General features: G+C 37.2%; 1 protein-coding gene across 1 annotated transcript in view; it reads right to left on the bottom strand.

The window, feature by feature from the left end:
- The window catches only part of LOC134536700 (uncharacterized), a 50,704-nt gene that overhangs the window by 31,407 nt on the left and 5,785 nt on the right, over positions 1-13,512 (bottom strand). The window lies entirely within an intron of this gene.

Raw genomic sequence — 13,512 nt, 5'->3', positions numbered from 1 at the left:
ATTTAAGGTGTAGTAATCCAGTGTAAGGTCCTCGGCTTGTTTTTTAATTATTGTCCTTTAAATTTGGGCTAATGACAAGAACAATGTGTGTTTCTTCCAAGTTTAGGGTTTTGTAATTAAAAAACTCGATCTTGTCACCTTGAAAATGATATGCTGCAACACACTCAAATAACGGTCTTTAAGGTCTAGTAATCCAGAATAAGGTACCTCGGCTTGTTTTTTAATTATTGTCTTTTAAACTTGGCCTTATGTCTAGAGGAGAAGACTGTCACTGCCAAGTTTAGGGTTCTGTTATTAAAAACTATATCTTATCACCCTGAATCTGATATGCCGCTACAAACTCACATACGTGGTCTTTAAGGTGTAGTAATCCAGTATAAGGTACCTCGGCTTGTTTTATATTTATTGTCCTTTAAATTTGGGCTAATGATAAGAACAATGTGTGTTTCTTCCAAGTTTAGGTTTTGTAATTAAAAAACTTGATCTTGTCACCCTGAATATGATATGCTATGCTGCAACACACTAAAATACGCTGTCTTTAAGGTGTAGTAATCCAGAATAAGGTTCCTCGGCTTGTTTTTTGATTATTGTCCTTTAAACTTGGCCTTATGTCTAGAGGAGAAGACGACTTTTTCTGCCAAGTTTAGGGTTTTGTAATTAAATAACTTGAACCTATAACCCTGAATCTGATATGCCACAACACACTCACATACGCGGTCTTTAAGGTGTAGTATTCCAGTATAAGGTACATAGGCATTTTTTTTAAATATTGTCCCTTAAACTTGGCCTTATGTCTAGAAGAGAAGACTGTTTCTGCCAATTTAGGGTTCTGTAATTAAAAAACTTGAACAAGTCACCCTGAATCTGATATGCTGCAACACACTCACATAGGCGGCCTATAAGGTTTAGTAATCCAGAATAAGGTACCTCAGCTTCTTTTTTAATTAATGACCTTTAAATTTGGGCTAATGACAGGAACGTTGTGTTTTTCTCCCAAGTTTAGGGTTTTGTAATTAAAAAACTAGATCTGGTTACCCTGAATATGATATACTGCAAGACACACACATACACGTTCTTTAAGGTGTAGTAGTACAGAATAAGGTATCTCCGCTTGTTTTTTAATTATTGTCCTTTAAACTTGGCCTTATGTCTAGAGGAGAAGACTATTTCTGCCAAGTTTAGGGTTATGTAATTAAAAAACTTGATCTTGTCATCCTTAATCTGATATGCTGCAACACACTCACATACGCGTTCTTTAAGGTGTAGTAATCCAATATAAGGTGCATCGGCTTGTTTATCAAATATTGTTCCTTAAACTTGGCTTTATGTCTAGAGAAGAAGAATGTTTCTGCCAACTTAGGGTTCTGTAATTAAAATACTTGATATTGTCACCCTGAGTCTGATATGATGCAACTCACTCACATACGTGGGTTTTAAGGTGTCGTAATCCAGTATAAGGTTCCCCCTTCTTGTTTTTTAATATTGTCCCTTAAACTTGGCCTAATGTTTAGAGGAGAATACTGTTTCTGCCAACTTTAAAGTTCTGTAATTAAAAAACTTGATCTTTTCACCCTGAATCTGATATGCTGCAACACACTCACATACGTTATCTTTAAGGTAAAGTAATCCAGTATAAGCTACCTCGGCTTGTTTTTTAATTATTGTCTCTTAAAATTTAGTTATGTCTTGAGGAGAAGACTGTTTCTCCCTAGTTTAGGGTTATGTAATTAAAAAAGGTGATCTTTTCACCCTGAATCAGATATGCTGCAACACACTCAAATAGGCGGTCTTTAAGGTGTAGTAATCTAGTATAAGGTACCTCGGCATGTTTTTTAATTATTGTCCCTTATACTTGGCCTTATGTCTAGAGGAGAAGACTCTTTCTGGCAAGTTTAGGGTTCTGTAATTAAATAACTTGATCATGTCACCCTGAATCTAAATTGATGCAATACTCTCGCATACACGGTATTTAAGGTATTGTAATCAAGATAAGGTACCTCGGCTTGTTTTTTAATTATTGTCCTTTAAATTTGGGCTAATGACAAGAACAATGTGTGGTTCTTCCAAGTTTAGGTTTTGTAATTAAAAAAATTGATCTTGTCACTCTGAATATGATATGCTGCAACACACTCACATACGCGGACTTTAAGGTGTAGTAATCCGGAATGAGGTACCTCGGCTTCTTTTTTAATTATTGTACCTTAAACTTGGCCTAATGACAAGAACGATGTGTGTTTCTTCCAAGTTTAATTAGGGTTTTGTAATTAAAAAACCTGATCTTGTCACCCTGAATCTGATATGCTGCAACACATTCACATACACGGTCTTTAAGGTGTAGTAATCCAATATAAGGTACCTCGGCTTGTTTTTTAATTATTGTCCCTTAAACTTGGCCAAATGACAAGAACGATGTGTGTTTCTTCCAAGTTAGGGTTTTGTAATTAAAAAACCTGATCTTGTCACCTTGAATCAGATATGCTGCAACACACTCACATACACGGTCTTTAAGGTGTAGTAATACAGTATAAGGTTCCTCGGCTTGTTTTATGATTATTGTCCCTTAAATTTGGGCTAATGATAAGAACGATGTGTGTTTCTTCCAAGTTTAGGGTTTTGTAATTAAAAAACTTGTTCTTGTTACCCTGAATATGCTATTCTGCAACACACTCACATACGCGGTCTTTAAGGTGCAGTATTCCAGTATAAGGTACCTGGGCTTGTTTTCTAATTATTGCCCCTTAAACTTGGCCTAATGACAAACGCGATGTGTGTTTATATCAAGTTTAAAGTTTTGTAATTAAAAAGCTTGATCTTGTCACCCTGAAGCCGATATGCTGCAATACACTTGCACCGCTAGTCAGCATGGCCCCTGGTACGGCGCTCCTTCCCCTTTATCCCCCCCTCTTCCCTCTCCAGGTCTTCCCCTCCTTTTCTCCTTCCTTCCTCGCCGCCGCGATGTTAGCGCCCCTAGCGGCCTAGTGTTTTGAGTAGTATAAATGGGTGTCCTCTGCGTGGCCTCCTCGCAGTTCATTCTCATTAGGGGAATGGCTGTCCGTCGAGACGAGCAAATGTTAGCATGGTTGACCACTCGGCGCGGTTACTATTGTCGATAGGCTGTAGGTATGGTCTCTACTCGCCCTGGGTGGTTGCTAAACCTTCGGTCTTAGTCTCGCGTCGCATGAATATGTCAGTGAACGTTCTTAGTCTTGCTAATGCTCATTCTTACGTTATGTTCACGTAGATTTGCCCGCAGCCGAGTGGTATTAGTCAGTGTAACTGCTTCCTTAGTCATGGTGCTTAAGTTCAGGGCGTTTCTTGAGTCGCTTGTGGTGGTTCTTGTGCGGCGCTGTTACACTGGGCGCATGTACTTGATTCATTTAATATTCCGTGTTAGCAAGGTGACATTTGCGCGTGTTCGACGTACGGCTTACACTACTACACATTTTAATCCGTGTGATGAAAGTTAACTTACTGGTAGAGCTGTCCTATTACTCGCGAGTAAACATATTTTTTGTACTATTGATCCTGCTTGGAGGCGGTTGGCTTTATTGTGGGCGTAAATATATTTATATATATATTCATGTTAAGAGCTGGTGGTCTTAGAACACTTTTGGAGAGCCCTAGTTTTAAATATATGTATTTGTACCTGTTTATATACTTGTGATTATCGCGAAGGTTTTAATAAGCAGTCGTGAATGTGGTATAGCCTTACGTTATTTCAGGAGGCACATTTATTAGACATTTAGGGTACACGTAATTTCTTACGTATATTGAAGCGTACGGTTATGTATATACGTGGGATGAATCAGTAGGAAAAATTGTGATGTTAGTCTCTTGCCTTCATTTGTTAAGCATTGAATATATAGTAAAAGAGGGCAGTTAATCTCTTATAAAGATACCTTTCTGATGTCGTATGTTCGTTCTTTATTGTACTTCAGCTGTGATATTTGTAAATTTCATATAAAGAATATATATTACACTAACGTTACCTAGCCTCATGTCTTTTTGTAGCCAGTTACACTTCTCATAGTAACACTTCTGACTGTTGCCTTAATATCTTCAGGGTGTCTTCTGACCCTGGAAAACCTGGAAAACCTGGAAAAATCAGGAAATATTGTAATCAGGGAATAATCAGGGAAAAATCAGGGAATTTTGTTAAAAATCAGGGAATTTTGTTAAAAATCAGGGAATTTTTGTTTGGTAGGTTGTAGTTTTCAAAACGTTTTTTGTTTATTGATCTGCTTGCATTGACGTAGAATCAAGTGTATCGCGTCCCATTATTTTATTTTTGGATGGAAAATAACGAACAGTTCCCACGTCCATTTTCTTTTATTTACCATCGAATTCGGAAGTGGCGTTAAATCACGTGATACAAACTGGTTCAAGCTGGTCTGTTATCCTGCTGATGTACGTACTGCAGCATGTGCTTCCCACGTTCGGATTATACCGACAGGTGCATTTAATTTTAAGTATCTATGGATGCCCTCAACGTAAACTGGGCATTTTTGTTAGCTTTGAAAATACATATCACAGACACTTTTGGTGAAGATTCGCCATCGTTGCTAGAAATTGGTAGCTGTGGACTTCATATGGTCCATGGTGCTTTCAAAACTGGAATTTCTGCTATACAATTGGATGTTGTTAGTTTTTTCAAGCACAGTTACTATTTGTTTATGCATGTACCTGCAAGGTGGGCAGATTACATTAGAATAACTGGATCAGAGCTTTTTTCCAAGAAATTTTGTGCAATCAGATGGAATACTGCAGTTGCTGAGCATGCCATGAAAACTTTATCCCACCTAAAGAAAAGAAATTTGTTAGTGAAGTTTCTATTTCATCTGTGTCTTTCAGTATAGTGAAAAGTGCTCTTGAAGATAATCTTCTAGAAGTAAAATTGACATTCTTCTACTCTGGCATCAGAGCTGGAATTGTTTCTCACAATGTTCCAAAGTGAAGCACCCATGGCACCTTTTCTCTATGATTCACTGGTAGACATTTTATTAGCTTTGGCAGGAAAGTTTTTGAAACCAGAGGTACTGAAGAGCTTTAGGGAGAAACGCAATGTATCTCAATTGGATGTAGATAACCAGGAAAATCTATTGACTGCTAACAATATCAAGTTGGGTTATGCAGTATGCCATGCCATCAAGAAAGAGAAAGTACCATTAAAGTCTGTCCTGTTACTGAAAAATGATGTTAGGACTTGTCTAAAGGTTATGGTAAAAAAACTTCAAGACAAAAGTCCCCTGAAGTACAAACTTACCAAGGGAATTTCCAGCTTATGTCCGTCTGTGGCTTTAAATTCGGGTGTGAGGAAACAGCGTGTGAATTACAATTCAGAATGTTGTCTTCAAAACAAGTGGCTATAAGGACTAGAAGCTGATAACATTGAGTGATCATATCAGTTGGTATGTTCCTCGCAAGATTCTGAAGCACTGTTCTCGTCTTTTTCTCGAGAAGACTGGCGCTTTGATCAATTGTGGATGCTCATCCTTAAGGCCCATACAGTAGCTGCCAAAACAGGCCTTCTAAAGTTTGTGAGTATGATGTTGGTACTTTCCAATGGAAATGCATCATTGGAAAGAGGATTTTCAGTGAATTCTAATATGCTGACTGAAAACTTGCAGGAAGAAATACTGAACGCACTAAGACAGATATACGACTTTGTTCAACGTTCTGGAGGTGTAGAGCATGTTGATATCAACAAGTCCATGTTACAGTATGTAATAAATGCTAGTTGTAGGCGTAAGGAAGCCCTGCAAACAAAACAAAAAGAAAAGGAAGCTACAGACAAGAAGGCAGAAAAAGAAGAGTTGAAGAGGAGATCAAGGCATTGCAGTTGAAGAAGGCTCGAGTGTTGGATTTGGCTCGTTCTGAAGCAAGTGCAATAGACGCAAAAGTTGAGTCACTGCGAAATTAATGGGAGCTTCATTTTACTTATGTTTTTGCAAAAGTAAGTGTGTGAAATATTTGTAGCAGCATGTTTTATTTGCCATCAATTGAGTCACATTGGCCACGTCTGGAAGAAGGTATTTTTTTTAATAATTTAAGTGAGTTGAAATATTTTGAAACCCGTGAATGTACTGTTATGCAGTTTTTTCAGTTTTGTGGAATGTCGTAGTTGTGTTACAGAAAACCTGGAAAAATTCAGTTTTAGACCTGGAAAACCTGGAAAAATCAGGGAATTTCATTTACTAGATCTGGTAGACACCCTGTATCTTAGATATTTCGTGATTTCTCCTGCTACGCAACACGTGTAGTCAATCCTTTCAATAGAGAATTGGTTACACACTCACGTACTTGGTCTTTAAAGTGTTGTAATTCAAAATAAGGTACCACAGCTTGTTTTTTAATTATTGTCCCTTAAACTTGGCCTTATGTCTATAGGAGAAAACTCTTTCTGGCAAGTTTAGGGTTCTGTAATTAAAAAACGTGAACTTGTCACCCTGAATCTGATATGCTGCAACACACTCACATACGCTATCTTTAAGGTTTAGTAATCCAGTAAAAGCTACCTCGGCTTGTTTTTTAATTATTGTCCCTTAAACTTGGCCTTATGTCTAGAGGAGAAGACTCTTTCTGGCAAGTTTAGGGTTCTGTAATTAAAAAACGTGAACTTGTCACCCTGAATCTGATATGCTGCAACACACTCACATACGCTATCTTTAAGGTGTAGTAATCCAGTATAAGCTACCTCGGCTTGTTTTTTAATTATTGTCTCTTAAAATTGGTTATGTCTTGAGGAGAAGACTATTTCTGCCTAGTTTAGGGTTCTGTAATTAAAAAACGTGATCTTGTCACCCTGTATCTGATATGCTGCAACACACTCACATACGCAGTCTTTAAGGTGTAGTAATCCAGTATAAGGTAACTCGGTTTGTTTTTTAATATTCCCTTAAACTTGGCCTTATGTCTAGAAAAGAAGACTCTTTCTGGCAAGTTTAGGGTTCTGTAATTAAAAAACGTGATCTTGTCACCCTGAATCTGATATGCTGCAACACACTCCCATGCGTGGTCTTTAAGGTATAGTAATCCAGAATAAGGTACCTCGGCTTGTTTATTAATTATTGTCCCTTAAACTTGGCCTTATGCCTAGAGAAGACTGTTTCTGCAAGTTTAGGAATCTGTAATTAAAAAACCTGATCTTGTCACCCTGAATCTGATATGCTGCAACACACTCACATACACGGTCTTTAAGGTGTAGTAAACCAGTATAAGGTACTTCGGATTGTTTATTTAATTATTGCCCCTTAAACTTGGCCTAATGACAAGAACGATGTGTATTTCGTCCAAATTTACGGTTTTGTAATTAATAAACCAGATCTTGTCTCCCTGAATCTGATATGCTGCAACACACTAACATACATGGTCTTTAAGGTGTAGTAATCCAGTTCTAAGGTACTTCGGCTTGTTTTTTAATTATTGTTCCCTAAACTTGGCCAAATGACAAGAACGATGTGTGTTTCTTCCAAGTTTAGGGTTTTGTAATTAAAAAACCTGATCTTGTCACCCTGAATCTGATATGTTGCAACTCACTCACATACGCGATCTTTAATGTGTAGTAATACAGTATAAGTAACCTCGGCTTGTTTTTTAATTATTGTCTCTTAAAATTGGCTATGTCTAGAGGAGAAGACTTTTTGGCAAGTTTAGGGTTCTGTAATTAAATAACTTGATCATGTCACCCTGAATCTGAAATGCTGCAATACACTCACATACACAGTATTTAAGGTGTAGTAATCCAGTGTAAGGTCCTCGGCTTATTTTTAATTATTGTCCTTTAAATTTGGGCTAATGACAAGAACAATGTGTGTTTCTTCCAAGTTTAGGGTTTTGTAATTAAAAAACTCGATCTTGTCACCCTGAAAATGATATGCTGCAACACACTCAAATAACGGTCTTTAAGGTGTAGTAATCCAGAATAAGGTACCTAAGCTTGTTTATTAATTATTGTCTTTTAAACTTGGCCTTATGTCTAGAGGAGAAGACTGTTTCTGCCAAGTTTAAGGTTCTGTTATTAAAAAACTATATCTTATCACCCTGAATCTGATATGCCGCTACACACTCACGATACGTGGTCTTTAAGGTGTAGTAATCCAGTAAAAGGTACCTCGGCTTGTTTTTCAATTATTGTCTCTTAAACATGGCTATGTCTAGAGGAGAAGACACTTTCTGCCAAGTTTAAGGTTCTTTAATTAAATAACTTATTCATGTCACCCTGAATCTGATATGCTGCAACACACTCACATACATGGTCTTTAAGGTGTAGTAATACAGTATAAGGTACATCGGCTTGTTTTATATTTATTGTCCTTAAAATTTGGGCTAATGATAAGAACAATGTGTGTTTCTTCCAAGTTTAGGTTTTGTAATTAAAAAACTTGATCTTGTCACCCTGTATATGATATGCTATGCTGCAACACACTAAAATACGCTGTCTTTAAGGTGTAGTAATCAAGAATAAGGTACCTCGGCTTGTTTATTAATTGTTGTCTTTTAAACTTGGCCTTATGTCTAGAGGAGAAGACTGTTTCTGCCAAGTTTATGGTTCTGTTATTAAAAAACTATATCTTATCACCCTGAATCTGATATGCCGCTACACACTCACATACGCGTTCTTTAAGGTGTAGTAATCCAGTATAAGGTGCATCGGCTTGTTTATCAAATATTGTTCCTTAAACTTGGCTTTATGTCTAGAGGAGAAGAATGTTTCTGCCAACTTAGGGTTCTGTTATTTAAATACTTGATATTGTCACCCTGAGTCTGATATGATGCAACTCACTCACATACGTTATCTTTAAGGTAAAGTAATCCAGTATAAGCTACCTCGGCTTGTTTTTTAATTATTGTCTCTTAAAATTTAGGTATGTCTTGAGGAGAAGACTGTTTCTGCCTAGTTTAGGGTTATGTAATTAAAAAAGGTGATCTTTTCACCCTGAATCAGATATGCTGCAACACACTCACATAGGCGGTCCATAAGGTGTAGTAATCTAGTATAAGGTACCTTAGCATGTTTTTTAATTATTGTCCCTTATACTTGGCCTTATGTCTAGAGGAGAAGACTCTTTCTGGCAAGTTTAGGGTTCTGTAATTAAATAACTTGATCATGTCACCCTGAATCTGAATTGATGCAATACTCTCGCATACACGGTATTTAAGGTATTGTAATCAAAATAAGGTACCTCGGCTTGTTTTTTAATTGAACTGTCCTTTAAATTTGGGCTAATGACAAGAACAATGTGTGGTTCTTCCAAGTTTAGGTTTTGTAATTAAAAAAATTTATCTTGTCACTCTGAATATGATATGCTGCAACACACTCACATACGCGGACTTTAAGGTGTAGTAATCCGGAATGAGGTACCTCGGCTTCTTTTTTATTATTTATCCTTAAACTTGGCCTAATGACAAGAACGATGTGTGTTTCTTCCAAGTTTAATTAGGGTTTTGTAATTAAAAAACCTGATCTTGTCACCCTGAATCTGATATGCTGCAACACACTCACATACACGGTCTTTAAGGTGTAGTAATCCAATATAAGGTACCTCGGCTTGTTTTTTAATTATTGTCCCTTAAACTTGGCCAAATGACAAGAACGATGTGTGTTTCTTCCAAGTTTAGGGTTTTGTAATTAAAAAACCTGATCTTGTCACCTTGAATCTGATATGCTGCAACACACTCACATACACGGTATTTAAGGTGTAGTAATCCAAAATAAGGTACCTAGGCTTGTTTTTTAATTATTGTCCCTTATACTTGACCTAATGACAAGACGATGTGTGTTTCTTCCAAGACTAGGGTTTTTTTATTAAAAAACTTAAACTTGTCAACCTGAATCTGTAATTCTGCAACACACTCACATACGCAGTCTTTAAGGTGCAGTATTCCAGTATAAGGTACCTGGGCTTGTTTTCTAATTATTGCCCCTTAAACTAGGCCTAATGACAAACGCGATGTGTATTTATATCAAGTTTAAAGTTTTGTAATTAAAAAGCTTGATCTTGTCACCCTGAAGCCGATATGCTGCAATACACTTGCACCGCTAGTCAGCATGGCCCCTGGTACGGCGCTCCTTCCCCTTGATCCCCTCCTCTTCCCTCTCCAGGTCCTCCCCTCCTTTTCTCCTTCCTTCCCCGCCGCCGCGATGTTAGCGCCCCTAGCGGCCTAGTGTTTTGAGTAGTATATAAGGGTGTCCTCTGCGTGGCCTCCTCGCAGTTCATTCTCATTAGGGGAATGGCTGTCCGTCGAGACGAGCAAATGTTAGCATGGTTGACCACTCGGCGCGGTTACTATTGTCGTTAGGCTGTAGATATGGTCTCTACTCGCCCTGGGTGGTTGCTAAACCTTCGGTCTTAGTCTCGCGTCGCATGAATATGTCAGTGAACGTTCTTAGTCTTGCTAATGCTCATTCTTATGTTATGTTCACGTAGATTTGCCCGCAGCCAAGTGGTATTAGTCAGTGTAACTGCTTCCTTAGTCATGGTGCTTAAGTTCAGGGCGTTTCTTGAGTCGCTTGTGGTGGTTCTTGTGCGGTGCTGTTACACTGGGCGCATGTACTTGATTCATTTAATATTCCGTGTTAGCATAGGTGACATTTGCGCGTGTTCGACGTACTGCTTACACTACTACACATTTTAATCCGTGTGATGAAAGGTAACTTAATGGTAGAGCTGTCCTATTACTCGCGAGTAAACATATATTTTGTACTATTGATCCTGCTTGGAGGCGGTTGGCTTTATTGTGGGCGTAAATATATTTATATATATATATTCATGTTAAGAGCTGGTGGTCTTAGAACACTTTTTGAGAGCCCTAGTTTTAAATATATGTATTTGTACCTGTTTATATACTTGTGATTATCGCGAAGGTTTTAATAAGCAGTCGTGAATGTGGTATAACCTTAAGTTATTTCAGGAGGCACATTTATTAGACATTTAGTGTACACGTAATTTCTTACGTATATTGAAGCGTACAGTTATGTATATACGTGGGATGAATCAGTAGGAAAAATTGTGATGTTAGTCTCTTGCCTTCATTTGTTAAGCATTGAATATATAGTAAAAGAGGGCAGTTAATCTCTTATAAAGATACCTTTCTGATGTCGTATGTTCGTTCTTTATTGTACTTAAGCTGTGATATTTGTAAATTTCATATAAAAAATATATATTACACTAACGTTACCTAGCCTCATGTCTTTTTGTAGCCAGTTACACTTCTCATAGTAACACTTCTGACTGTTGCCTTAATATCTTAGATATTTCGTGATTTCTCCTGCTACGCAACACGTGTAGTCAATCCTTTCAATAGAGAATTGGTTACACACTCACATACTTGGTCTTTAAAGTGTTGTAATTCAAAATAAGGTACCACAGCTTGTTTTTTAATTATTGTCCCTTAAACTTGGCCTTATGTCTAGAGGAGAAGACTCTTTCTGGCAAGTTTAGGGTTCTGTAATTAAAAAACGTGAACTTGTCACCCTGAATCTGATATGCTGCAACACACTCATATAGGCGGCCTTTAAGGTTTAGTAATCCAGAATATGGTACCTCGGCTTCTTTTTTAATTAATGTCCTTTAAATTTGGGCTAATGACAGGAACGGTGTGTTTTTCTCCCAAGTTTAGGGTTTTGTAATTAAAAAACTAGATCTGGTTACCCTGAATATGATATACTGCAAGACACACACATACACGTTCTTTAAGGTGTAGTAGTACAGAATAAGGTACCTCCGCTTGTTTTTTAATTATTGTCCTTTAAACTTGGCCTTATGTCTAGAGGAGAAGACTATTTCTGCCAATTTTGGGGTTATGTAATTAAAAAACTTGATCTTGTCATCCTTAATCTGATATGCTGCAACACACTCACATACGCGTTCTTTAAGGTGTAGTAATCCAGTATAAGGTGCATCGGCTTGTTTATCAAATATTGTTCCTTAAACTTGGCTTTATGTCTAGAGGAGAAGAATGTTGCTGCCAACTTAGGGTTCTGTAATTTAAATACTTGATATTGTCACCCTGAGTCTGATATGATGCAACTCACTCACATACGTGGGCTTTAAGGTATCGTAATCCAGTATAAGGTTCCCCCTTCTTGTTTTTTAATATTGAACCCTTAAACTTGGCCTAATGTTTAGAGGAGAAGACTGTTTCTGCCAACTTTAAAGTTCTGTAATTAAAAAACTTGATCTTTTCACCCTGAATCTGATATGCTGCAACACACTCACATACGTTATCTTTAAGGTAAAGTAATCCAGTATAAGCTACCTCGGCTTGTTTTTTAATTATTGTCTCTTAAAATTTAGTTATGTCTTGAGGAGAAGACTGTTTCTGCCTAGTTTAGGGTTATGTAATTAAAAAAGGTGATCTTTTCACCCTGAATCTGATATGCTGCAACACACTCACATAGGCGGTCTTTAAGGTGTAGTAATCTATTATAAGGTACCTCTGCATGTTTTTTAATTATTGTCCCTTATACTTGGCCTTATGTCTAGAGGAGAAGACTCTTTCTGGCAAATTTAGGGTTCTGTAATTAAATAACATGATCATGTCACCCTGAATCTGAATTGATGCAATACTCTCGCATACACGGTATTTAAGGTATTGTAATCAAGATAAGGTACCTCGGCTTGTTTTTTAATTATTGTCCTTTAAATTTGGGCTAATGACAAGAACAATGTGTGGTTCTTCCAAGTTTAGGGTTTTGTAATTTTAAAACGTGATCTTGTCACCCTGAATTAGATATGCTGCAACACACTGAAATAACGGTTTTTATGGTGTAGTAATCCAGAATAAGGTACCTCAGTTTGTTTTTTTAACATTGTTCTTTAAACTTGGCCTTATGTCTAGAGGAGAAGACTGTTTCAACCAAGTTTAGGGTTCTATAATTAAAAAACTTGATCCATTCACCCTGAATCTGATATGCCGCAACTCACTCACAATCACGGGTTTTAAGGTGTAGTAATTCAGAATAAGGTACCTCAGTTTGTTTTTTAATTATTGTCCCTTAAACTTGGCCTTATGTCTATAGGAGAAGTTTGTTTCTGCTGAGTTTAGGGATCTGTAATTAAAAAAATTGATCTTTCACCCTGAATCTGATATGCTAAACTCATTCACATACGCTGTCTTTAAGGTGTAGTTATCCAGTATAAGGTACCTTCGGCTTGATTTTTAATTATTGTCTCTTAAATTTGGCCTTATGTCTAGAGGAGAAGACTGTTTCTGCCAACTTAGGGTTCTGTAATTAAAAAACATGATCTTGTCACCCTAATCTGTTATGCTGCAAAACACTCACATATGCGTTCTTTAAGGTGTAGTAATTCATTTAAAGGTACCTTGGCTTGTTTTTTAATTATTGTCCTTTAAATTTGGGCTAATGACAGGAAAGATGTGTTTTTCTCCCAAGTTTAAGGTTTTGTAATTAAAAAACTTGATCTTGTCACCCTGAATCTGATATGCTGCTACACACTCACATACACTGTCTTTAAGGTGCAGTATTCTAGTATAATGTACCTGGGCTTG

This window comes from Bacillus rossius, chromosome 11 (genome assembly GCF_032445375.1).
Source record: "Bacillus rossius redtenbacheri isolate Brsri chromosome 11, Brsri_v3, whole genome shotgun sequence".
Lineage (NCBI taxonomy): Eukaryota > Metazoa > Arthropoda > Insecta > Phasmatodea > Bacillidae > Bacillus > Bacillus rossius.
Note: the sequence above shows the minus strand (reverse complement) of the source record. Positions and strands in the feature narration are given on the sequence as shown.